Source organism: Ostrea edulis, chromosome 2, assembly GCF_947568905.1.
Source record: "Ostrea edulis chromosome 2, xbOstEdul1.1, whole genome shotgun sequence".
NCBI lineage: Eukaryota > Metazoa > Mollusca > Bivalvia > Ostreida > Ostreidae > Ostrea > Ostrea edulis.
The window spans coordinates 3,103,082-3,129,442 of NC_079165.1; the positions used below are offsets into that span (position 1 = coordinate 3,103,082).

A 26,361-nucleotide genomic window follows, 5' to 3' on the forward strand; every position below is an offset into this window, starting at 1 on the left:
CTAGAAGTTTGATAGCTGTTTAGCAGGAAGCCTGGCGTCTGACACAATGGATCCATCAATCAAATGCGCTTTTATTCTATAGATGGAATTAGTCCTTCTGGATCTTCGCAGAGAAATCAGTTGCTTTGCGAATGGACGAATGTCAAAACCAAGGTAATTTCCATTCAATATTTCGATGCATGGTCGCTGTTGGTTTATGCTGTAAGACGAGTTTTAGATTTATAAGACTTTAGATGTGTTTTTATACTGTGCTGATGGTCTAGGTTTTATATAATAATTTGAGGTTCAGGAATGCATTCAATTCACTGTCAAATATTGGGTTGGGGAGGGGCTAGATATATCTTGTTTTACGGGTCTTGTAAACCACAATAATATTTTGTAGCTTAATCCTCGTGCGCTTGGAATTCGCTAGGTCGCTGTCTTGTTTGGTTGCTATGACAAGTTAACTAAATTTATCCGTACAAGCATGAATAATGAATTGTATGCTTTGTTTGAAGCTTTAGTATAATATTTTTGGATAAAAACATTAAAACTATCTCGATCTATCAATTAGAATGAAAAAAGATCCAGTATTCATGCTGTTAACAAGAGGTCCACAGGCCCTACCGATCACCTAAGCATAAGTTAAAAATATCACTGCAAATCTATGCTAAATTCCAATCTTCAGCAGCAGTATAAAACAAGATGTTCTTATAATACAAATACACATGAATGTTTCCATACTGATGAAAGATTTTACTTAATATATGTTATATTAACACTATATGACTATTTTAGACCCGCACTATAGTCAGAACTCTGGGGTTGTGAGAATCACAATTCTAGTACAGTCCTTTCTGCTTTTCCTAAATATGCATTTTTAAAATTTCTATTTAATATCTGGAAAATTAAAGAAGTCTTTCAAATGATAAAGACAATAAACACTATGGGGATTTTGGCCCAAACATATAACCAAAAGCCCCTACTCATTGAATAAAGGATTACATGCTCTTCTAATTACCGTATAAGTATAATTTTTAGCGAGGATCTAATTTTGGTATCAATAGCCTCAGTATTGAGATCGTTAAAATTGAATATCTCTAATATTTATTCTATATCAGAGGTAATGGCTATCTTTCTTGGAATTCTAAAGTCGCTAAAATTAGCTCTCGCTAAATATATAAACCCATAATTTATGGACAAATCGCTAGATTTGCATTTCGCTAAAATTTCCACTTGTACAGTATTCATTTAATTTTAATCTACTTTCTATAGAATAAAAGAAAATGGTATCTAAATCTTTTACACATAAACATTTTGTACCAAGTTTGGTCCCGTCCTGGAGTCAGAACCTCTCCCCACGAATTTTAGTAGTGGCCCTCCTGCTCTACATGGCTATTAAATTTGGTTGTTGTTTTTTCTTATAGATGTGCCGTTGCAGAAAAAAAAATATTTTTGTAAATTTTTGCCATGTCCCTAAAGGTCCAGGGTGCAAAGGTTCTAAAATTGACAATTTATGCTTTCCTTGTCCCAAAGATACTTTTAACAAAAAAGAATCGGAATGGAAGTTATCAAGAAAGTAATGTTCAATTGTTAACACACAGATATAATCACTGACCATTTTGGCCCCACCCTGATACGAAACCCTTAGCCCTGGTATCATCAAATTTACAATTTTGGTAAAGGACTACCTGCTCTTTGTAAATATCTATTTAGTTTCAATTTAGTAACAAAGCACTAATGAAGATGGTATTTAAGTGTTTTACACATAAACGCTATGTACCAAGTTTAGACTTGTCATGGAGTCAAAACCTCTACCCCGGGGATTCTGAAAAGTTCAGATTATGATATCCGAGGGTAGGGTGGGGTTACAATAGGGAACCTGAATTTTACATAACAATATATGGGGGAAACGTTTCAGACTCTTCTCAACAACAGCAGGGCTATGAATATTCTTAGTAATATGAAAGAATCCCCAGGTAGTGCAAGATGAAGTTGATTCAAATTCTGCCCTAATCGATATGGTCGTATTTATCGGGCAATCTTCTGTACTGTCACTTTTCAATAAACGTTGACAATGAATTAATTATGACGAAACTACAACCAATATTCTTATATATTTATACATATATATATGCAGATTAGCACATGATGCTCAGGTGACCGTTAAGGTCCATTGGTCTCTTATTCAAATGGGGACTTGTCGATTTCATCTTAATATTCACTTTCCCATTTCATCAAATGTTTCCTACGTCAGAATTATTCGTCTTGGGTAGAGGAATAAGAATGTGGTTCAGTATACAAATAAGTTATCTCACTGTCGTATTGCCTTATCTCATTGTCATATTGCCATATCTCATTGTCTTATCTCACTACCGTATTGCCTAATCTCACTGTCGTATTGCCTTATTTCACTGTCGTATTGCCTTATCTCACTGTCGTATTGTCTTATCACACTGTCAAATTGCCTTATCTCACAGTTGTATTGCCTTATCTCACTGTCGTATTGCCTTATCTCACTGTCGTATTGCCTTATCTCATTGTCATAATTATTGTCTTATCTCACTGTCGTATTGTCTTACCTCACTGTCAAATTGCCGTATCTCACAGTCGTATTGTCTTATCTCATTGTCGTATTGCCTTATCTCACTGTCGTATTGCCTTAGCTCACTGTCAAATTGCTTTATCTCACTGTCGTATTGTCTTATCTCACTGTCGTATTGCCTTATCTCATTGTCGTATTGCCTTATCTCACTGTCAAATTGTCATATCTTTCAGTCGTATTGCCTTATCTCACAGTCGTATTGCCTTATCTCACTGTCGTATTGTCTTATCTTACTGTCGTATTCCTTATCTCACTGTAGTATTGTTTTATCTCACTGTCGTATTGCTTCTGGAGAGGGAGTACCTATGAATTGTTCTACTTACCCAAGGATGTCAGGTCGAAGAAGAAGTCGAGGTTGAAACTTTGTAGCTGCTTTATCGTTTTTAACAACTGAACACAACACTTTTGCCATAGTCATTTGTTTGATTTGGGCAAGTTGGTCTGAAATGAAGATAACGACGTTTGTTTTGATATTTCGACTAGAAAAATCATTCCGTTTGATATCTTAATTTTAGAATTTTTACAGCGATTAGTCTGCTATTGATTTGGCTTCAAAGCCGACATATCTCCGAAATATCGTTGCCACGTCTCAAACCCCAACGAAACAATATACATGTTTGATTTACTGTAAGAAATGCTTCGTAATAGTAAATCTGGTTTTATTTCCTTTGAGCGAAATGTATCATCCTTACTGACCTGTGGTGAAGGCAGCCAAAGGGTTCTGGTGCACATTGTTTTCATATCAGAACCTGTCTCCATGTTTATACAAAAAGAACTGGTGAGCAAATAGACAGCTAAAGGTAGGACCAAGGATTCCTCCGGCAATTGGTTTCTCCGAAATCCCGCCCCAAAACAGGTCTGTATCTTCAGGGCTTCTGTTCAACACAATGGAATTCAATGTTTGAATTACTACAGAGTAACCCACTTTATATGAAAAGTGTAAAGGTAGTTGTAAAAGCTATAAATTTGTACCTGTATACATTAGCAAGTCTGTTAACATCATTCGTGGAGTGATCTACTAATCCACCTCGTAAGGAAGGGCTAAAATGGTAAGCCGGAAACAGTCCGCAGAACTTTCTGTAGGCATTATAAGATGGAAGACCGTGCTCACGACCTCGTTGGATATTTAGAGCCCCGAGGTCTATTGATGGCGTCTCGCGTGGAAAAGGACTCTGAGGTCCCTGGAACAATCTATTTCGGAGTCCGTCTACAATGCTACTATCTCTGTCTGACTTCGGTGTCTTTGACATCCAACGCGCCATAAATTCATAACCGCTTCGTGGTGAAAACATGAGCTCAGGATTTTCAAAATGATTGATTATGCGATCCATCAATACATGACCGTTCCCATTATCTTGTCCAACGACATTTCTGATCAACGTGTGACCCATTCGTAAAACAGCTGCACCAAAGGCATTAAAGGTCCAGGGGTCAATCTTTGGGTTATACACGTTATCATGGCCAAAGGGTCTGGAATTGAGGTTATATGCTTTCATATGGTTGTCATCCAGGATTGCGGGTAAAAATTCAGTGTAGGTCACGTGTTGAAGCTCGGCAACAACTATTCTCTTTGCTTCCTGGAAGAGAATCTCGTCGTCTACTATACCCGTGGCTTTTCGTAAGGCGTCTGCTACAAGATTATGACGTCGTAACCATGTGATATGCAAGACGGTAAGTGTTGGAGTTACACTTTGCCTGTGGTCGCCTTGAAATACGATTGCATTGGAAGTGGAAAAAATCAATTTATTCATTCAAATACTACAGGATGCTTTTAACAATACAACAGTGACGATTTTCGTTTTCTAATGTCCAATGATAGAAAATCTTCATTATCAAGTTACCTGCAGAGAAACAATGGAATGGCGTCGACATTGTGGCAGGACATGGCCCTCGCGGGAGAAGACCTCTGACCAAGTCACTTTCCTTCAGTCGACCAACACCTACAAGTGGAATGCTCATTTATTAATTATCGTAATTAATCTAATTATATGTAATGAAGTCCAATTTAATGATTCAATGTTTATCATAACCATATACCATTATTTGCCTGTGTTTAAGCCTTGGACAGTCCGCCATCTTTCTTTCAGATACTAGTCATACTTGATCCTGTGCATGTATTAAGCCTGATTCGAGGTGTGCATATCTCCGATAGTAATGTATTCAACATATACTTGGACAATTTAGTGAAAATTAAAGATGGTGAATTGTTCTTTTCATGTTTGCAATAGCGTTCAAGGATTTGCAGAAAACATGTCAAAAACGTGGAAAAAATCATTCAGTATGTTCTAATGATAGAATGAAATACTTTGAAGACATACATTCACAAAAATATAGATATATAACAACTGGGAATAATATGGGTATACGCATCAAGAAAACGCATCGAAGGCGGATAACTTTTTACCGGGGTCTACTTCAACGGACAGTAAGAAAATGTTTGAATTTGTAACAATATTGTCTGAGATGTTCTTTACAAAGATTGATATGTAAACATGTATTGCGTACTTAGTTGTCGCAGCTGTATCTCCCGTTCTTTATCAAATCCATAAATGGCTGTACCATCAATAAAAGAGGAACGCTAGTTCTGCTGTTCACGTACAGCTGGAAGAAATAAAAATTCTTAGCACATTTTGCTTGTTAGCACACGTTTGCTTGTTAGCACACTTCTGCTTGTTGTTAGCACTTTTGCTTGCTCAGTTGAGCTACAGCTTAAGTTTACCTTACATGTCTGTTACATTTTACTTTTTCGACATCTTCCGAAAAACTGTTTGCTAATTGTTAACCAAACGTACTACAAAGCATTATTTGGTAAAGGGAATTCAGTTTTTCAAAGGGTCGTTTACCCTTTCAAGGGAACAATCAAGATTTTTTTTTTAAATCTTAGCCACTAAACCGGAAAAGTCACCTGATACAATACAGATGAAACTTTAATCAAACCATGAGTCCATGGTGTCAGGATGAGATCACAATAGGGAATCATGTTGTCACGCAGGAATATGTAGGAATTTCTTTTAAAATTTTCTCAAGAAAAAAAGGGTGTAGTTATTCATATTGGTGATGTAAAATGACAACGGCCGGGCGTGTAAATTTTAGAATATTTACACCATAATCCCCGGGCAGACATGTAGGATATTGTGTAAATCAAATGCGGATTTTCAAACAAAATTTAGTAAATTTGAAACCAAACAACATTTTCAAATTAAACAGCATCAAAACGCATGATGTTTCACCACCATTCCAAACGAACAATCAAGGATGAGGCTTTTATCATGTCAGGTTATTTCCTCAGTAAAATGGAACTCGGAAATAGTAATCTTTTATGATCAGTCATCGAAAAATACTTTTGTAATCACCACACTGATTTACTCTGAAGTTGGTATCAAACGGATGCTGATGTTCCTCATTGACAATATTTACGTAGTCTTTGATGATCACATTCTACAACACGCTTTTGGAATTCCCATGGGAGAGAATTGCGCACCTTTATTATTTCATGTGAACATTGGTGCTATTCTTATATAATAATCTAATTCGTCGCGGTAGCCTAGTGGTTAGAGCGTTCACAACCAGGGGTCAATGATTCGATCCCGTCGCCGCCGCGTCAAATCGATGACGTTTAACAAAGGTGGTGCCGGCTCCATCACTAATTACAAGTGAATGACACGGGTCTGTTGTGAACTTGTATAGATTTGAATGCCAGGCATAGGTCAAAATCTATGGTCCTTCCCTTACAAATGGTGACGTCATAACGAGAGAATAAAATCTCAAATAGTATGTAAGAAATATATGACCGAATCTTGTAGCTTCAAATTTTTGTCGCCATTTGGGATTTCAAGTTTTTTCTAGGAATACATAGATTTCCTAGAAAATCATATTATTAAGTTTCACAGTTCTGCAATTTCATAATTAATATACATACGTGTTTTGCAGAGTGAATCCAAGTCTGTTTACAATGATCTCTGAGGAGGTGGTTTGACCACAATTAGATTTTTTAGTTTTAAAGAGTATTGTATAGAAAAACTCTACGAAAACAAAGTTAAAAATTCATATGAAAGCATCCTAATATAGAATAGATTTAAGTTTCCTCAAACTATGCTCCCCGGGTATAGAAAGGGTCATAGGGGATATCGATGACACAAGGTACTGCTCAAGTGAGCGATATGACAAATCCCTGATAAAAATACTGTATTAGGTCGAATGCTGTCTGAGGCGTTAGGCCGTTTTTACATACTGATTTTGACTACAAAGTACTCCGTTTACTTGATTAAGATAGACGGGGGTTGTGACCGGTCAACAGTGCCTCCTAGGCACCTGATTCCACCCCTCGTGTGTCAAGGAGTCCACGATTTCCTTTCTCTTAATTTTGTATTCTTTATGAAATTGATCACTGTTCGTTATCTTCACCTTTCAGAAATATCGAAGTTTTAACTATAATAGCAAAGTTTTATCATAGGAAAACATAGGCCTTTCCCCTTTGAAATGTTATTGTGATTACATTAAGTCTTCCTTAAATTACCATGTGTACATCCCAACGGTAAAGCAGCAGCATTGTGGACCATATTCATGCACGTCTGTCCAGGCGGGAAAAATGGATCATTCTTTGGAACTCGAATGGAGAAGCAGGCAAATTTCTTTCTGTGTAAAACTGTATTTATGTAGAGTAATAACCGATCTACCTGAAATCGTGTGCCAATGTTAACGTGTACAAAAAGTCATTTGAAATAAGTTGTAATTCAACTTCTATACAAATACAAGTTGCCTAGTACGTTAGAATGTATGCTTTAAAATATGTAAATTCTCACTCACACTGACGGATCGCAGCAGTCTGTGATAGGCATTGGTGGAAATCCCTCTGAAATGAACAAGAATTCATGGTTTTAAAGTTGAATCGACAGTTGTTCTGGACAATTATCTGTCAGTGTATGAAAATAGTCAAGAAACCCCGAACGGAAGGACGTACAGACATCACTGTACCACATACTGTTCGTTATCTTGGCCTTTCATATATGCAAGTCCCGTCTACGATCCCTTGTGACCGCAGATGTTGGCATGATGAAAATACCCTCACTGCTACAACCTAGAGCGTCATGCGTAGGTCTAAATTTGGGGTACTTAACATACAGTGATATCTGTATATGAGTGGAAAAATTTCAACCTTCATTTAGAATATCAAAAAGTGGTTTAGCTATGGTGGAATGTGGCCGGGGATACATTAAGCTTGCAGTGTACAGTAAATGCTAGAATGCGATGTTAAAATCAAGGATCTTATTTACGTAATCTAACGGCTGTGGAGTGACCGATTTGATTCGTGTTTTTCTTATCATAATGCAGATAGTTTGACGAAAGTCATATCTTGGTGAAATCTATACAATATAAAAAAAAAATAGCGTAATATGTTAAATTATCACATTTACAGCTTGAAAATGGGCCATTCGTGTAGGGGTACCGGAAGGGAACTCACGTGTCCGAGTTGGCAACCACATTGCCCTCTCGCATTCAACCACTGCCGATCCCTGGGATCGAACAAGAGTCGAAGCGATGAGAAATGAGTGTATTAATCACTACCCTACCCGTGTCTCTGCCAAAACACCAGACAGATCCACGGGTTAGTGAATGCGGATTTAAATTTAAAAGATCCATGTGCAATCAATTATTCCTTATTTATGTATGAATTGGTTTAATAATAAACTAACAAGACTTCGACAATCGAACGAAACATGAGAGGCAATACAAAGTGTTATTATATTACTGTATTGGCTGTAAGATGTATGTAAGTGTACAGACACTTCTTGTATACCGGGTTTGATTCCACTGTTCTTCCTTAAGTTGTTTAGCATGCGCAGTGTACGTTAAGGTGGTTCCTAAAACCAAGCCATTTTACTTTCTATGACACTACGTCACATGATGGCAATTCAAATTCTATTTGTTTGTGCATCATTATACCTCAGTAGATAACGTATCGGATTGGTGACCCGCAGATCCTGGGTTCAAATCCGCAAGAGTATTTTCATCATATTTATTGAAATAGGTGTTTTTAAATCATGTTTTTATCCAAAATTGTTTGCCTTTTTGATACATATACTCGTTACTTTACCCGTCATGGCAGGCGTGGAGATGACGTCATGGTCAATGAACTGCCCCAAAGTGGGCAGGAAGGCTGAGAATTTAATGCTGATGGTTGTAGATCCTGCCAGCACGGTGTTACTCACAGAACGGGCACTGGGTAAGTAATGTCGTCTGTCACTGCTAATCGTCCGCGGTGTGTCGATAACTTTAAAATAATCATTTCAACGTATGTTGATAACTCTAAAAACCGAATTAGCTCAATAAAGACCAGCGGAACCCAAAAGTCAGGACACAGTGTGTAATGTGTGACTTACAGTTATCGTAAGCGTTCGGAAGAACGCGAGATTGTGGGGTAAAGGCTTTTCCAAGAAGAGGGTTTTGTAGGTTGTTGCATGATCCATCAGCTGTCCTGTAGGGATCTTGGGGGTTACAGACAGGCTTTTCATAACAGTAGGGGGCCATTGCACTCTGAAAGCTATCCATTATCTGAGGGTCTGAGATTACTCTCCTTAGCGTTGCATAGGTGTTGTTGGTCTGGGTGGTGATGCTAAAGTAACAGGTTAATCACTTAAATGCTGAGAATGAATAACATTTTACATTCTGCACTTCTAAACACTGGCATATAAAATCATGTACGGTGTGCGTTTAAAATGACAAACAAATGTCAATGTTCACGAGCTTTTTGAATAGCCCTCGTATTAGCAAGAACTTAAAACACGTGGAAGGTTTCCTACTACGTTATATATATACACGATAGGATGGTAACTGGAAAAAATACATGTAAAAAATATAGTGGGTAATTTCTTATTTAGCTTAAGTGAATGTTTTGTAGTATCAAGTTAATGTAGGTTCAAGCAGACAAATCAACAGTCTACATAGATATATATCGGATACATGTACAATGTATAAACTATCTTGAATAACATTTCAGTTCAAAATAGAAAGATTGCTTTTTTGTTGAAAATCAACAGTATGTCTGTGACCACACCACTGATAATCAAAATAATATGTAAGCTAACCCTTTTATATATACGCCACTATACAAAGTTTCTTGTGAAATCAAAACTGAAAATGTTAAGGTATCATTCCTCTTAAAATTCGATAAATTTTGCCTTGAAATATCTTCATACTCTATCTACACTAAGAACTTCTGTGACGGATTTGCGTGCCTAGGACACCCACAGTTCCTCCTAAAGGTTTATTTAATTAGAGGTTTACAGGAACTTAAATCGCCCAAATATCTCTATTGCGTGTCTTAACAGTCATTAATGCAAATCTATAAAATAGAATTTAGGGCCATTTCATACTGTGCTTTCATGCATTGTTATCCATCGTATTGTATGGAGTGGATCTCACAATTTCACACACTTTGTATAGCACAAACTGCGATACAAAGGAGAAGTTTCTGGAATACCAAAATGTGTAGTTTCACATCTTGTTGTTCATTGTTACAACAAACTCAGCTTTGTTATTTAGTGTCCTTGTCTTTAGAAGAAGAGTTTAACTAAACACTATATTTTAAATAATATATTATCTGTTTCCTGTGCTACCATAGCGACAAGTGTTGGCCCAGGGTCCATGAAATTTACGTTAATGGTAGGGAAGGGTCTACCCTTTACTGCCATGTAAATGACAGGTGAAGATAACGAACAGTGATCAATCTCATAACTCCTAAAATCAATACAAAATAGATAGTTGGGCAAACACGGGCCCCTGGACACACCAGAGATGGGATCAGGTGCCTAGGAGGAGTAAGCATCCCCTGTCGACCGGTCACACCCGCCGTGAGCCCCATATCCTGATCAGATATGAAACAAGAAGAACGAGTTAAAGAAATAACGCATTTTCATTTGATAAGCCACAGAGTCCCGCCTTCTCCCAGATTGACAGGCGCATTGGCAATGAACTTTACAAATTGTGTAATTTCAGAATTATGAGTCTAAAATGCCTGCTCAATTGTGATCTTCATATAATTCATGTTCTTATTCGACCCAGTCTCAAACGAACATAAAATATTTACTACTTGGTTCAAAATCATAACAGCACTATTTATGGGTAATTGCTCCAAGACTTACACATTTTGAATGTAGTGATCTTATGCCTTTAAGAAATACAATTTTTCAAAAGGCCACTTTGCAAAAATTTACTATTTCAACATGAATCCAATATTTGCTTCTAGCTTAAGACATAACCGTTGATCAGTGGGACCGCATAGCTACTGTAAGCTGCTTTAGTTCCTCGGTGCTAAATTTCACAATTGTTTACAGGGATTCGTTACTATGTTTTTGATAGCACGTTATAGGAAAATCTACGTTTGAAATTCCTGTCTGACGTGTTTCATACCGATTGTTAGGCCATTGTTGGCACACTGATTTTGACTACTGATAACTCCGTTTATCTGATCAGGATATAGGGCTCACGGCGGGTGTGACCGGTTGATAGGGGATGCTTACTCCTCCTAGGCACCTGATCCTACCACCTCTGGTGTGTCCAGGGGTCTGTGTTTGCCCAACTATCTATTTTGTATTGTTTGTAGGAGTTATGTGATTGATCACTATTCGTTATCTTCACCTTTCATTACGAAAGCATACTTTTTTCAGGATGGATTTGATTTCGAGGTAAAATGACAAATCGTGAACATAGTGAAATTAAAATATCGTGCTAATTTCCCAATCTACAGTATTCGGTCACAGGAACGGTTAAGTCGAATGCTGGAGTGTACGTTCAGCAATGTAGCGAGCGGCTATTGAAGCCTGGTAGCATCTGTCATTTAACATTTTGTTAATTTCTGGAGCGTTGTTAGCAGAGAACATGTAGTGGGAGTGAAGTGCCCAGGAACCGCGGCTATTGGATGACCCGATGGAATCTACAACATCGTTCAATGTACAAATTAATATTCCAATCACTGCAAAGACTAAAAAAGACTATATATTTAATAAAATCAATCAAAAATGTGCAATCTGCGGAATGGCGTGATCTTCAAACATCTTAATGCAACTTGAGATTTTGCTTCCTATTTGCTTTCCCTTTTCTCATGTCTTAAAGGGGCATTAGCTGTGAAAGTGACGGCAACCATTTTTCTCTCTCGAAATCTCTCAATGACATAGGAATGTATATCAATGACAAATAAAACATTTATTTTGTAAAAAAAAAAAAATAATAATAAAAAAAACAAACAAGAGGAACCTAATCAAACCACGTTAGATAGCCGCTTTAAGTGTGAAGAAATATAAAAGGACGAATTATTGTCATGCAAGACAATAATTATTTAATCACCAAAATTACACATTCATGTACCTGCTTTGGGGTTAAAAAGTGTTTGAAATGATTAAATACTGGTGTTATTGTTGAAATATATAATATAAAGCAATTTTCATTGAATCGAACTTTTGGTGACAAAATGACAGCTAATACCCCTTTGACAATTGCTACATGTACCAGTATGTGTAGATATAGTCCGAGAGGTAGGATACAATGGAAGAAGTTGATATATTACACAGCTCCTGAATTTACACACATACTGCGGGTGTGACCGGTCGACAGGGGATGCTTACTCCTCCTAGGCACCTGATCCCACCTCTGGTGTGTCCAGGGGTCCGTGTTTGCCCAACTATGTATTTTGTATTGCTTGTAGGAGTTATGAGATTGATCACTGTTCGTTATCTTCACCTTTCATACTTCTGTGACTTGCAAATTGTAACTGGTTGTAATTGCAGTAGTAATTAACGTAGACAGTTACAGAGGTTTCCCGAACATCCCACATTTACAAAGTGGTTCGAATTTGTTTGATTAAGTTCTATTGAATAGTTCACTTTAATCAAGAACAGTAGAACTTTCACTTTATTTCCTGGAGTTATAAGAGAGCTTTGTACCTTAAAGCATTACCCAAACAAAATCAACTAAACGTGTATGCACTTACTGGTCAGTGATTTTGATCATATCAAACCAAACCGTTAGGTGTCTCAATAAATATCTACAGTATTTTTATTAAACCTATTCATTGAAAAATAAACGTTTAAGCATTATCCAATTAAAATTAGGGGGATGTGCATGCGCGTTGATATAAATGATTTTGACAAAACCAATCAATTAAGTGTCTTAATATGTACTTATATAATGACATTCAGTCCATTTTATAAAGACATAATTCAGATATTGACGTTTAAATATCATCCAATCAGAATTTAGCGTACATGCTGTATGATAAGTGATTTTGATCTCACCTATCGGTAGAGAGTCATTAAATATATATCCGAAACCTCAATGTCAACATATTTCATTAAACATGTTATGGACAGATCCTTGATTTTAGACGTTAAAAGATACGATGAACGTGAAGTTTTGCGCACGCGAAATTGATTGGGCATTTTTACATCATTTTTTTAGGCATTCATAACATAAGAAAACAGTATAAGTTTCATTTGGTTGTAATCTTCTATAAGAAAATGTATGACCATTTTACTACCATATAATTTAACGAAAATCAATGCACATGCATTCACGCGCACGTGAGTACGACTATACTCATGTTTGGAGCAGAAAATAATTGAAATTGTGATATGACATCTTGTTATATAACTATTGCTTCTATTGTCCCCTAGTAATGCAGCAATAATATAGAGTTCACGGCCTCTGTGACCGGTCATCATGGTATGCTTTCTCCTAGGCACCTGAGCCCTACTTTCTGTTGTGTCCAGGGTTCCCTGTTTACCTACTTTCGGTTTTGTAAAGGATTTTTGAGATTTATCACTGTTTGTTATCATCATTATTTCATCTAAAGCTTTTACCGGAGCTGCATTGATGTGTTGCCTATGATTTGTGGTTTATAATCTCAGGATTCGTACCTACCTGTGGATTTTAATGATTGTCCTACCTGTGGATTGTTGGATTGTTGGATGTACATTGTGTCGCTCGTGTTGAATACGAAGTTAACAGCATCACGGACAACTGAGTCCATTGTCTGTCCATGGGCATCCATAAACAGTACCACAGGAAAAGGAAGATATGTTCCTTCATTGCTACAAAGATAATTTTTGCCCATGCACTATGTTAATGAATTAATGATTTCTTTTCAAAAGAGTGGACTGTTAATATTGGTATGTGCATTACACGTGGCAATGATTATTGATGTCATGACCTCTGTTTGTTTCCCATCCATCCGTTTATCACTCCTTGAAGAATGTACATGTAATAGATAGAGAGACGACTTTGATATTTGTCAAGTGTAGTGACCACAACTCAATTTTAAATAATTATCTAGATATTTAAAACCTTAAATTTTAACTTCTTTTGCACATAAAAAAACCTATAAAATGTATTAATTAATCAGATTTCTATGTTCTTTCTTCTCAATAGTAATGATGTATGCTGCTAGCAAAGTAAGTCGGTGTTACATTAAGGAAAGATAGGACGAGTAAGCATCCCCTGTCGACCATACACAACTTGTTTCTTAGCCCTGTTCACTGCTACTTGTTGACTGCATCAGATTTCACATATGAATTGTTCTGACAATCAGTGGCCTACATCTTAGTGGGTGCAGTTGTTCTTATTGGATTAGAATTCAATCCCACTAAGCCAGTGTTTTACACATGCTTATCTCAATCCCACTAAGCCAGTGTTTTACACATGTTTATCTCAATCCCACTAAGCCAGTGTTTTACACATGTTTATCTCGATCCCACTAAGCCAGTGTTTTACACATGCTTATCTCAATCCCACTAAGCCAGTGTTTTACACATGCTTATCTCAATCCCACTAAGCCAGTGTTTTACACATGCTTATCTCAATCCCACTAAGCCAGTGTTTTACACATGCTTATCTCAACTTTAGAAATGATATTGATTCCAGTGGATTTATCTGTGTATTATTCGTCTTCTGTTGGTTTTGTCCTCGATTTATCTGTGTATTATTCGTCTTCAGTTGATTTTGTCCTCGATTTATCTGTGTATTATTCGTCTTCAGTTGGTTTTGTCCTCGATTTTTCTGTGTATTATTCGTCTTCTGTTGGTTTTGTCCTCGATTTTTCTGTGCATTATTCGTCTTCAGTTGGTTTTGTCCTCGATTAATCTGTGTATTATTCGTCTTCAGTTGGTTTTGTCCTCGATTTATCTGTGTATTATTCGTCTTCAGTTGGTTTTGTCCTCGATTTACCTGTGTATTATTCGTCTTCTGTTGGTTTTGTCCTCGATTTATCTGTGTATTATTCGTCTTCAGTTGGTTTTGTCCTCGATTTTTCTGTGTATTATTCGTCTTCTGTTGGTTTTGTCCTCGATTTATCTGTGTATTATTCGTCTTCAGTTGGTTTTGTCCTCGATTAATCTGTGTATTATTCGTCTTCAGTTGGTTTTGTCCTCGATTTATCTGTGTATTATTCGTCTTCAGTTGGTTTTGTCCTCGATTTTTCTGTGCATTATTCGTCTTCAGTTGGTTTTGTCCTCGATTCATCTGTGTATTATTCGTCTTCAGTTGGTTTTGTCCTCGATTTATCTGTGTATTATTCGTCTTCAGTTGGTTTTGTCCTCGAATTAAGGTGCAAAGATGTATCAGAAATAGACTTTTAGTATTCTCTTTTATCATTCGAAAAGGTACTAGTATTTTCCACTTGGAACTCTTTGAAAACTCCGTTTGAATCCATTTCCAATTCTTCATCAGATATAAATCACTTATTGTAAAAGGTCCTAAATACAGAGAACCTCGGTTTTTCAATTGGCGACAGACCTTCACCTCTATTATGAATTCTGTCAAAGATGGGCTAAATATGAAAATGAAAAACTTGATACATTGTCAGAATGGATTAAAAGTATAAGAGGAATATTAAAACCAGACACATCAACACAAAAGTACGTACCATCTATCTCTCTGTGTTTAGTATACCAGAAGTGATAAAAGAAGAAAAGGAATACGTTTTCGTTCCAGCAGACAAAGCTTGTAACAACATTGTCTTTGTTTGTAAGGCTCATCATTACAACTGTATTTTAAACGAACTTGGCATTAATTCCACTTTTGGTAATTGTATATATACTCCAACTGCCCTTTCAAAAGGTGAATTTCTTCAAATCCATGCTTCAATTTTAGACACATTAATTTTAACATCCCAGTCAATAGGTCGGATGAATATGAGTTACCGTACTTATACTGGATTCCTAAACTTCTTAAAAACCCTTACAAAGATACAGTGCTGGATATAGTAAATATTCTATCAAGCCTCTATCTTTGCTCCTCATGAAAATATGAACAGCTGTGAAGGAGAAACTTCAAACGTACTGTGTGACTACATATGCCAGAAGTGGTGTAAATCAAATGTGGATTCTAAAAAATTCTAACGAACTTTTAGTAAATTTAAAATCGCGAAACTTTTCTCAAATTAATAATATCAAAACGTATTATGACTTTTCAACACTTTACACGACCATTCCTCACAAAAATTATAGACTAGACTTTTTCACATCACAGACAGTTGCTTCTTCAGCAAAAATGAAAAACGGAAATATTCATAAAAGACACCACAGAGTAGTCCACTTCTGTTTCATACTTAGATATTTTATTGGAAGTAGACATTAATGGCAAACTGACAACTCAACTGTATGACAAACGGGACATTTCAGCTTCTCCATCGTCAACTTCCCATATTTATGTAGAAATATTCCATTATCATCTGAATAGAAACTATATGTAATTTTGCGCTTTATAAATGAATAAAATTGTAATAAATAATAATACGGTGTTTATATCTCTCAACTGATTCGATACGCAATAGCTTGTTATGCGTGTGGTCAGTTTCTAAATCGAGGTAAGCTACTGACAAACAAGTTGATGTTACAATGATTTCAACAGTCTCGATTAAAGTCAGCATTTCGCAAATTGCCTTTTAGTTTGCCAATACAACCTATCATTGGGTCAAATGCTGTCTAACTTGTTTCATACCAATTGTCAGGCCGTTCTTGACACACTGGTTTTAACTACGGATAATTCCGTTTACCTGATCGGGATATGGGGTGTGTGACCGGTCGACAGGGGATTCTTACTCCTCCTAGGCACCTGATCCCACCTCTGGTGTGTCCAGGGGTCCGTGTTTGCCCAACTTTTTATTTTGTATTGCTTATAGGAGTTATGAGATTGATCACTGTTCGTTATCTTCACCTTTCATAAATGATTTACTTAAACACCGCACTCTTTCCACGCACAAGTACTCTGAAGTTGAAATAAAAAAAATATGCTGGAGTTCCGCATTGACAATATCTTCGTAGTCTTTGGTGATCAGGTCTTCCAAAAGTCTGTTGAAATTTCCAAGGGCACAAATTGTGCTCCTTTGTTAGCTGACCTGTTTTATATTCTTATGAAGCAGAATTTAATCAAATATTTCTACGTGAGGAGAGAAAATCTTTTGCTGTGGCTTTTAATTCGATATTTAGATATATCGATGATGTATTATCTATTAAGAATAATAATTTTTATTCATATGTCGATTCGATATATCCCTGTGACCTCGAAATAAAAGACAAACAGAGTCGTCCACTTCTGCTTCATACTTAGATATTTTATTGAAAATACATGTAGATATTAAGGGCAAGGGTTTTTATTTGCGAAATGCTGACTTTAAACGAGACTGTTGGAACCCTTGCACCATCAACTTATTAGCCTGCTTCGATTCAAAAACTGACCATAAGCAGAACAAGCCCTTGCGTATCGAATCATTAGAGAGGTATAAATACAATATACAGGTGATAATGGAATATTGCTACATAAATATGGGAAGTTGACGATGGAGAAGCTGAAATCATCCCGTTTGTCATAAAGTTGAGTTATTAGTTTGCCTTTGACAAGGTGAGGCAGTCACCTTATACATAATCGTCATCACTACAGTATTAGATGTTTAGTCAACACCTGGATCCATAGTTCTCACCGACAGAACGCAAGCAGTTATAGTGAACGGGAAAACATCTACTCATGTTATTGTAGAGTTTGGAGTGCCACAGGGTCGGGTCTTGGGCCCTGTCTCTTCCTCCTCTACATAAATGACTTGCCGGAAGGACTCAAGGCAGCTGTAAGATTATTTGTGGACGACACTATAGTTTATTGTACAGTTACTTCAGATGCAGCTGTAAGATTATTTGTGGACGACACTATAGTTTATTGTACAGTTACTTCAGATGCTGCTGTAAGATTATTTGTGGACGACACTATAGTTTATTGTACAGTTACTTCAGATGCTGCTGTAAGATTATTTGTGGACGACACTATAGTTTATTGTACAGTTACTTCAGATGCAGCTGTAAGATTATTTGTGGACGACACTATAGTTTATTGTACAGTTACTTCAGATGCAGACGTCGGTGCACGGAAAGTGTAAAGTACCTAGGCTACCTTATAACATCTGACGGAAAGTGTAAAGTACCTAGGCTACCTTATAACATCTGACGGAAGGTGTAAAGTACCTAGGCTACCTTATAACATCTGACGGAAAGTGTAAAGTACCTAGGCTACCTTATAACATCTGACTTGAAGTGGAGCGAGCATATAAATGCAATCTGGTAAAGTGCAAGGTGAAGATAACGAACAGTGATCAATCTCATAACTCCTACAACCAATACAAAATACATAGTTGGGCAAACACGGACCCCTGGACACACCAGAGGTGGGATCAGGTGCCTAGGAGGAGCTAATACAACCTTAGGTTTCCTACGTCGTAACCTCAATATCTGTCAAAGAGAATGCTTATAAATCAATAGAAAGACACCTGGTGAGTATGATTTATCAGTTTGGGATCCATATCATTATAAAGACATCCACAGACTTCAGATGGTGCAAAGAAGAGCAGCCCGCTATGTCAGCAACAGATACGGGAACAGATGTAGTGTGGATAGTATGATAGAACATCTCGACTGGACACCACTAAAATATCATCGTAGATACGCCATACTCCCCACACTACAATGGAATTGTTATTGACAAGAACGATAGATTTATACCATTCTCACCATCTTGCCTTCAATCTTCCATGAAGCAATACTTGCTTTCACAATGACATGTTTTTACGGGGTCCAAATTTCACTTCGAGAGATCGAGAGTATAGTTAATAGAGTAAATCAAAGTACTTAAAGTACTCGTGGGAGTTGAACATTGTGGAAATTCAGTTAGAAAAGATAGTACTGGAAGGGTAGGGGGGTAAATGACTGAATATTATCATGATTTTAGATACAAATCAACTGTTGTTGTTTCAAAGCGTTACAACAGCAAACATGGATAATGGAAGGCCCATGGGCCACAACGCTCCTCGAGTAACTGTAGTCGTGTTGTTTTCTAGAATTTCACCCCTTTATATTCTCATGAAAAATGTGACCACATATTATGGCCCAAACATTCAAATCAATATGGTTATCAATGCCTTGCAGTTATGAAGAAGTTTTTCCCCTGTATATATACATTCAAGTTTAATCCTAGTTATAGCTAATTCTAAGGATTCATTACTTGAAAAGGTAGTCCAATATGCTAAACTATCACCTGAGTATACTACAGTCCTGTAGAGCATCAATGGAATGGTAAATAATTGTATGATAACTCAAAATAAATAAAATGCAAAAAAATTAAAAATTGTCGGGCATCGGAAATGCACAAGCCGAGTTGCGCAAGGAATGGGCATAGAGGGAACCGGCAGAAAAGTTTTCAAGAATTATCAAGCAGGGAGCAAAATTTTGCGTACATAAATTTCAGCCGACTTAAATCCTTTGTGACCTTGACCTTTAACCCTTGACCAAAATCAATAGGCTTCTTTGTCTCATCAATTAGGATGATCAAGGACCTAACCCTAATTGCCCTCTAAATTAAATAATTAAGTCCCGTGGGTAGACTAATTAAGGTGTGGGCACGGCACAGGTGTTAGATCCTCCCAAAATCACCAAGGTTTAACGTGCCTCCACCCCCGGGACGCAAAGGCACTTCATCAGATCATAAGCCGAGTTCGACTTCATCGCAACTCCGCTAAAAATGAAACACTAGTCAAATAATGTTATTTATTGCCAAGGTATTTGGGATATTATACTGTGGCTCAAACAGGGGGTGAATGAACCTGACAGTATGGAAAACATATAGTGGAATCAGACTTGTGATGCTGGAAATATATAGTGATTAATAAACTATACATGTACAAGATCCATAACTATTTTTTTTCTTCAGTTTGTGAGGGAGAATCCTCATGTCTCTTTCATCTGTAGACAAATAAACAATGTGTTTTGACCAGAGCAATTTCCAATCCTTTTTGCAGCATAAATTCAACATTGTGGCAACTGGGTTAAACTTTGATAGTGAAGTAATACATGGCAGCACCTTATCCCATGCTCTTAAAATTTCTGTTTGACACACACTCATGACATCCACTCAAACATTACAGAGTGCAGCAAAATCCCATTGTAATAGGGGATTCAAAATGAATAACTGGTACAAAATATGTTACATACTATTCAAAAAGGATAATGAATTTGACATATTGATGTCTTGGAAAAGGAAATTCTGACATCGGGGCTCTAAGCGTTTTCAAACATTGTCATTTGATAAAAGTGTTCTACAATTTTAAAAATAGAGATTAATATGTCTTTACATACATAGGTGAGAAAGTTTCCATTATTCCTAGCCGAGACATATCATGTATGCGCAAAAAATTCATAAACAAATATCACACTACTCATGTAGAAAATGTGGACCTTACCGTCATCAAGCGCAGCGAAACACGCCATTTCGAGATTATAGTCGACGAAAGCTCGGTAACAGTAATGAATAAGGTACACTCATTTTGTATCTATTTTGTGACTTCCTTTATTAAAAGGAACAGTTCTCTAATGTGTAACGTGCAATTACTACGTAATTCAATAACTTGAAGCATGAAGCAGTTTCACTTTGCCACCGGATATAAGAAATTTTATTTCGTATTCCGATCCCAATCGAAAGTTGTTGACTGGGAATGACGTGTTTTAATTCAATCTACATGTAACATCAAGCATTTTTTATATCACATTAAAAAAAAACCAAATATATACACATACACAATGTTGTAGAGTTATTTCTTGTAAATTTTCTGAGGTTTCGCACCATATTCGATATTTCGCGCCACGGTGTCAATAGGGCTTGTGTGCAGTTGTCGTTCGTTTCCCTATCAATGTTTATAGGTGACGCTGCGCTACAAACGACAATTTTCAACCTTATCTTTTATTTTTCTATGTCTATCAGTATCAATTTGATCGAAATCTTGTATTCAAATTAATTTGAATACAATATCATTGCATTTATTTACATGTCAATTATCAAAATTAGATTAATTCAGAAAAGTTACATGGATTATTTAATGGCGGATGTTTATAAAAGTTTATGTTGATTTACCTAGGAGTAAATCAGCTGACACAGAACCCCCGCTGACGACCACTATACAAATCAATACAAATTACTGCGCAGAAAAGTGCGTGATGACCCAGGGAGATTGAACATAGTTCAACTCCCAAAAATCGGGAGCGTGATTTCACTTCGAGAGATCGAAATTCGAGTCATCAAGAGTCACCCGTATAACGGCAAAAACATTGTCACAATGTTGTCCCAGTTTGGCATTTTTAGGCTATTTGACTAGGCAAAAATGGCTAAAACAGCTTACCTGCTTATCAGAGCAATCCTTTTCTCAGATGACAATTTCGCATCAATTTATAGTAGGATTTAAAGAGTCGATTATCTGTGTCATCAACATCTTTTTATTACCTTGAATATTTCATGATTTTGTTTACACCATTTAAAATAAATATGCTATTTCATACATAAGAAGGACACACATTGTGTTTAGAGGTCATCCGTTTCATTGTGCGACAGATTCCGTTGTAATTTCCGCCACACAAGGTTGTATATTTCGTTAAGCATTTTATTCATTTTAATAAAATATAAATCAGTTAAAATCTTCATTTTCTTTATGATTGATTTATTGTTTATTGTTTCCGCCGCTTTGATATTATTTCAGCCATTTTACGGCGGTATTGTGACTTTCCAAACTTAATTATGATGTATCTTACGATTGATTTATTATTATTTGGCGATGATGGAAATTACGTCAATTTGGGCGGTGAAAAAATATTCTTTATCTGCATTGGTATATGTATTGAAGATTTGACTTCTTTGTGGTAGTCACAAGTAACCTTACAATACTTGTGATTTCCATTAGTACCGGTAGAACTCTTCAAATTAAAGGCGCGTAAAGTCGTGCTACCGGGACGATGTAAACAATATGGAGGGTAAATTATAATCAACTGCAAACCACAACACTGATCAAATTTCTAAAGTTAAAAGAAATTATTCTAACAACAAAAAAGACAAAGTTGTTAACTATGTGAGAGAGCGCAGGTAATGAATTTGCTAAATCGATATAAAGCATCATTCAGCCGCACGAAGAACTGTAAAGGAAAAAACCTATGGACATCCAACATAGAGAACTTTTCTTGCAAATAATGGGATATATATGCCTTTAACGTTATTCTGTCATACTATGAAGATATTTTATCATACAATTAGCACAGGTTCATATAGCATGGACTTTGTAAGCATACATGTAGTACCCCCTCCTTTTCCAATATTTTAAAATCAAATTATCCATCTGTTAAACTGCAGGTTTTTTTTTTTATTATTATTTTGAGACGTTTATAACACTAATTAAACAAAAATGTTATGTTTCCGTACTTAATTTATCTAAGTTATTTTACAAATTGCAAAAGTCGATGGAATTCAGATAGAAAACATCAATTTTTTGGAATTTTTAAAATATGTGTGATGGTGTTAAAAAACAAATTAGTTTTATATATTAGTGTTAGATGTTTTTTAAAAGATATTTGAATAATGGATATTTTACCACACCATGGTTTTTTTTTAAATATGATATATTAAGGGTGATCGACACTTTGCTTATGTCCCGGTGTTGTAGCATAGAATCCCCCCCCCCCCTCATAGACTTTCCCCCCAGAAAAACGGGCCCGGGATAGACATTCCCCCCGGAAAGATGGGCCTGGCATAGAATTTCCCCCTGGGAAGAATTAACCCGGGCCCAATCCCCCTAGGAAAATCCGCCCCAGTATAGAATTTCCCTCTAAATGACAGTAACCCCCCCCCCTTCTTACATTTTAGCTATGTATCCGTTTCCAGAATTCTATTACTAGAATCCTCTTGCTTACTAGTATTTAAACCCAGGAATTCTTCTCTTTTTTTTTAATTTGAGCAGGGTCTTGTGTATTACAATCATCATCTTATGTTGTTGTTTTTTTTAAAGGAAATTATTCAAATCGTGTAATGGTATATCAAAATTCATTCATATACCTCATATCTTTGCTGTTATCTACCAGTATCTAACATTTGAAATAGTGAAGTTGGGAAGAAGTTAATGTCTTCTTAATTTAAAATTTCGAGTCTATGCTACAACACCGGTAATATCGCACTTGCTCGCAAGACTTATTCATTGACGCGAGAAATTCATCAAAGCGTGATAACTCTGACGGACTAGTAATAAGAGGTAATTTTTTTTTACGGATAATATTTTTATTTAAGTAATTTTCACTTCACTTATACATCACTGTTGCATACATACGAGAAATAGGTTACGAGGGTATTTTCACGCAATTTAACATATTTATTTTGAAATACGAACTCATCTTATTATTTTATGTAAGTATATGTATGATGTATTAATATTTTTCAGGGGAGAGAGAGAGAAAGAGAGAGGGGAAGGAAAAAGTTAGATGTACATAAATATTGTTGTCTTGGTAACAGATTTTGATAACTACAATAGATCTAGATATAATATATCTATTAATCAAACCACAAAACAAAAAGAAAACAGAAAAAACCTATTTGATGAAAAAGTACATTTAGACCTACATATATATCGGGCCCGTAGGAAGCAATTTCACTGGGGGAGGGGGGGGGGGGACCACACCAAAGTAATTTACGACAAAAAAGTTATATCGACAAAACCATTAGTAAAAAGATAACTGCATAAATATGTGCAAGCATTGAGGTGTACGTCATGTACATAAATCTAATTATGTACATAGAATCTAATTAGTTTCCCAGAAAACCCCTCAACTTTAATTTTAAGTTTTGTTTGTTGTTGTTGTTTTTTGGAGGGGGGTGTTAAGGATTTATTTTTTTATCTTTTTTTTTTTTGTGGTTTATATCTTTATCATTTTGTTATCAATCATTTCTGAGTCATAAGGTATTTAGTACTCGGTAAACTTTCCAAAAATCGCCAGTCTGTGTTCACTTTCACTTACGAACTCCTCAACTATTTTTTCTGGATTCAGTTCATCAGTCTCATTTTTATGAACATGCAATAAAAGCAAATTGTAAATTCGTATTTGGCTCATTGTTGATCTCAGTGATGTTTTCAATCTTTTCAAGGCGCTGAATGAGCGCTCACTGGTAGCGTTAGTTGCAGGAAGTACCAAAATTAGTTTTGAGGATCTCGGCAAACAGACTTTTTTCATTTTAATGTCTGAAAAATTCAACCACACTTGGTATATCTGGCGTAAAGTCTTTTGGCAAAACAGTCTTTAACATTATAAACTGGCAGTGAAGATCCTTTGGCTTCAAATTTGTATCATATAGGGTCGTGACAAAATTGAATTCTTCTTCAAACGTTTGACCTGTGTAAGCCTTAATTACGAGGTTTCCAAGATTAACATAAGCTTTGTAACCTGGTTGGTCAAATCTAGATTTTATGCCAGCTAAAAGCAGATCTAATGCCTCGTAGAAATCTTTCCTATACATATCTGCACACAATGAAAAAGTATGTGCTGCTGTCCCATCATCAAGTTTACGAGGAATTTTGCGTTTTCTAGGAAGAACAGGATCATCGATGTTCATCTGTTTTGCTTTTTCAACAACTTCCTCGTAAAGCTGAGTGAAGACTTTCTCATCTCAGAGACTTTGCAAATCACTCATTGTCGTTTATGCCATTTTTTGACCATCACTCGCCGAGAGATATGGAGCCTGCAGAGCCCTTGCCAAATTATCACTATAACGTAAAAGTTTTTCACTCAGTAAACACCCAAAGAAGAAATCAAACCTGCACATATCAGCAGCCACTCCCCTAATTCTGTTTCTCATTTCTACCTCACGTACGTATTGGGGGCTTTCATCCCAAACATTTCTTAGAATTTCATAGTTTGACAAAATGCTAAAAAATGTGTCGGCTTTTATTGTCCATCTTGTGGGACACAAAACCCTTATTCCCGCTGACGTTTTCTCTAGATTTTGGGCATTTTTTAATGTATTGAAAATCATCTCCTTTATTGGAGATTCCTTAATCAACTTTGTTATATACTTTGCAATGTCCAGGGTGTCTCTAAGCAACTTACATCCCTTAATAGAATCACTGCAAGCTAGGTTAAGAGCATGACCATAACAGTGTATGTAAAGGGCTCTGGGTTCAAGTGCATGAATTTGTGTTGCAACACCTGTCTTTGAACCAGCCATAGAAGCAGCCATGTCATAACACTGGCCTAGTACTTTGTTGATAGGCAGATCGAACCTCTAAAGGGCATCTTTAATCTTTAATTGAATTAGCTCCAATGTCAGAAAGACAGTACATCCCTAATAAATCTTCATGAGCGGTAAAATTTTGATCAACCCATCGAATGCATAAAACAAGTTGCTCTTTGTTGGAAATATCTCGTGTTTCGTCTGCCATTATTGAAAAGAATTCAGACGATTTGATGAAGCAACAATTTGTCGCAAAACCTGCAACCCCATCACCTGCAAAATTTTATTTTGCATATCTGGAGCAACATACTTATTTGTCTTGCGTTGTAGGCATTCCTGAAACTAGGGATCGCGTTTAGCCTCTAGCATGAGAAGTTGATTAAAGTTCGAGTTTTTCTCGTCTTTGTCACTCCGAAGAGCAATTCCTTGTAGAGCAAGAAACTTCAAAATGTTTGTGATTTTAAGCAAATTCTCTCTGTTAGACTTCTTCTCGACTTCGTACGTCTTTGAAAGACACTCTCCAACATCTTTAACCTCCTCCTTTATCGTAAACTCCCTTTCCATTGCCTCTTTATGGCAATCACTTTTCTCGTGTGCGGCGAATTTTGTGGTTGCTTTTTTCCAGTTTTTAAAACCACTTGATATGAAAGCTTTTTCTTTCTTGTGACAACTGGGAATCTTCTTCTGAAATGATTTTATGCAAGGAAAACAGAATACAACATCTTTGATTTCTACATAATGTAACCAAGACCACCGATCAAACCAGGAGGCATTGAAAGATCTCATCTTTTTACCAAACTTTTTTGCTGGAAAGAAAATATTTCGTGGCTGATTTGGGGTACTACCGATCTCTGGTGTATGCCATTTTTCCTGTACAACCTGGGCTTTTTGAACTGGTATTTCTGAGATATCATCTTCTTCTTCTGAAGAAGAAGAATCAATAAAGGAAGCAACCTTAACATGTTTGTCTGTTTCTTTGTTTGCAGTTTCTCCCAATTTACCTGTTTCAATAGACTCCTCATTTGTGTTAGACTCCAAGAGTGGGGAAGGACTATCTTGTGATTGTTTTGGTTCAAATGAGCGATGAGGTTCAGAATCCTCAAAGGATAACCTCGAACACTTTGAAAGAAGTTCCTCATGCTTGTGAATACAGGCAACAAAATGATTAGGTGTCCAACCATCTATTTTTGTAGCAATTGTTTGAGTCCACATGATGT

At 36.4% G+C, this 26,361-nt stretch overlaps 1 pseudogene; it reads right to left on the reverse strand.

Annotated features, from left to right (window-relative positions):
* On the reverse strand, positions 1–25,708 carry LOC125678480 (peroxidase-like protein; annotated as a pseudogene).
* Positions 25,709–26,361: the final 653 nt, after the last annotated feature.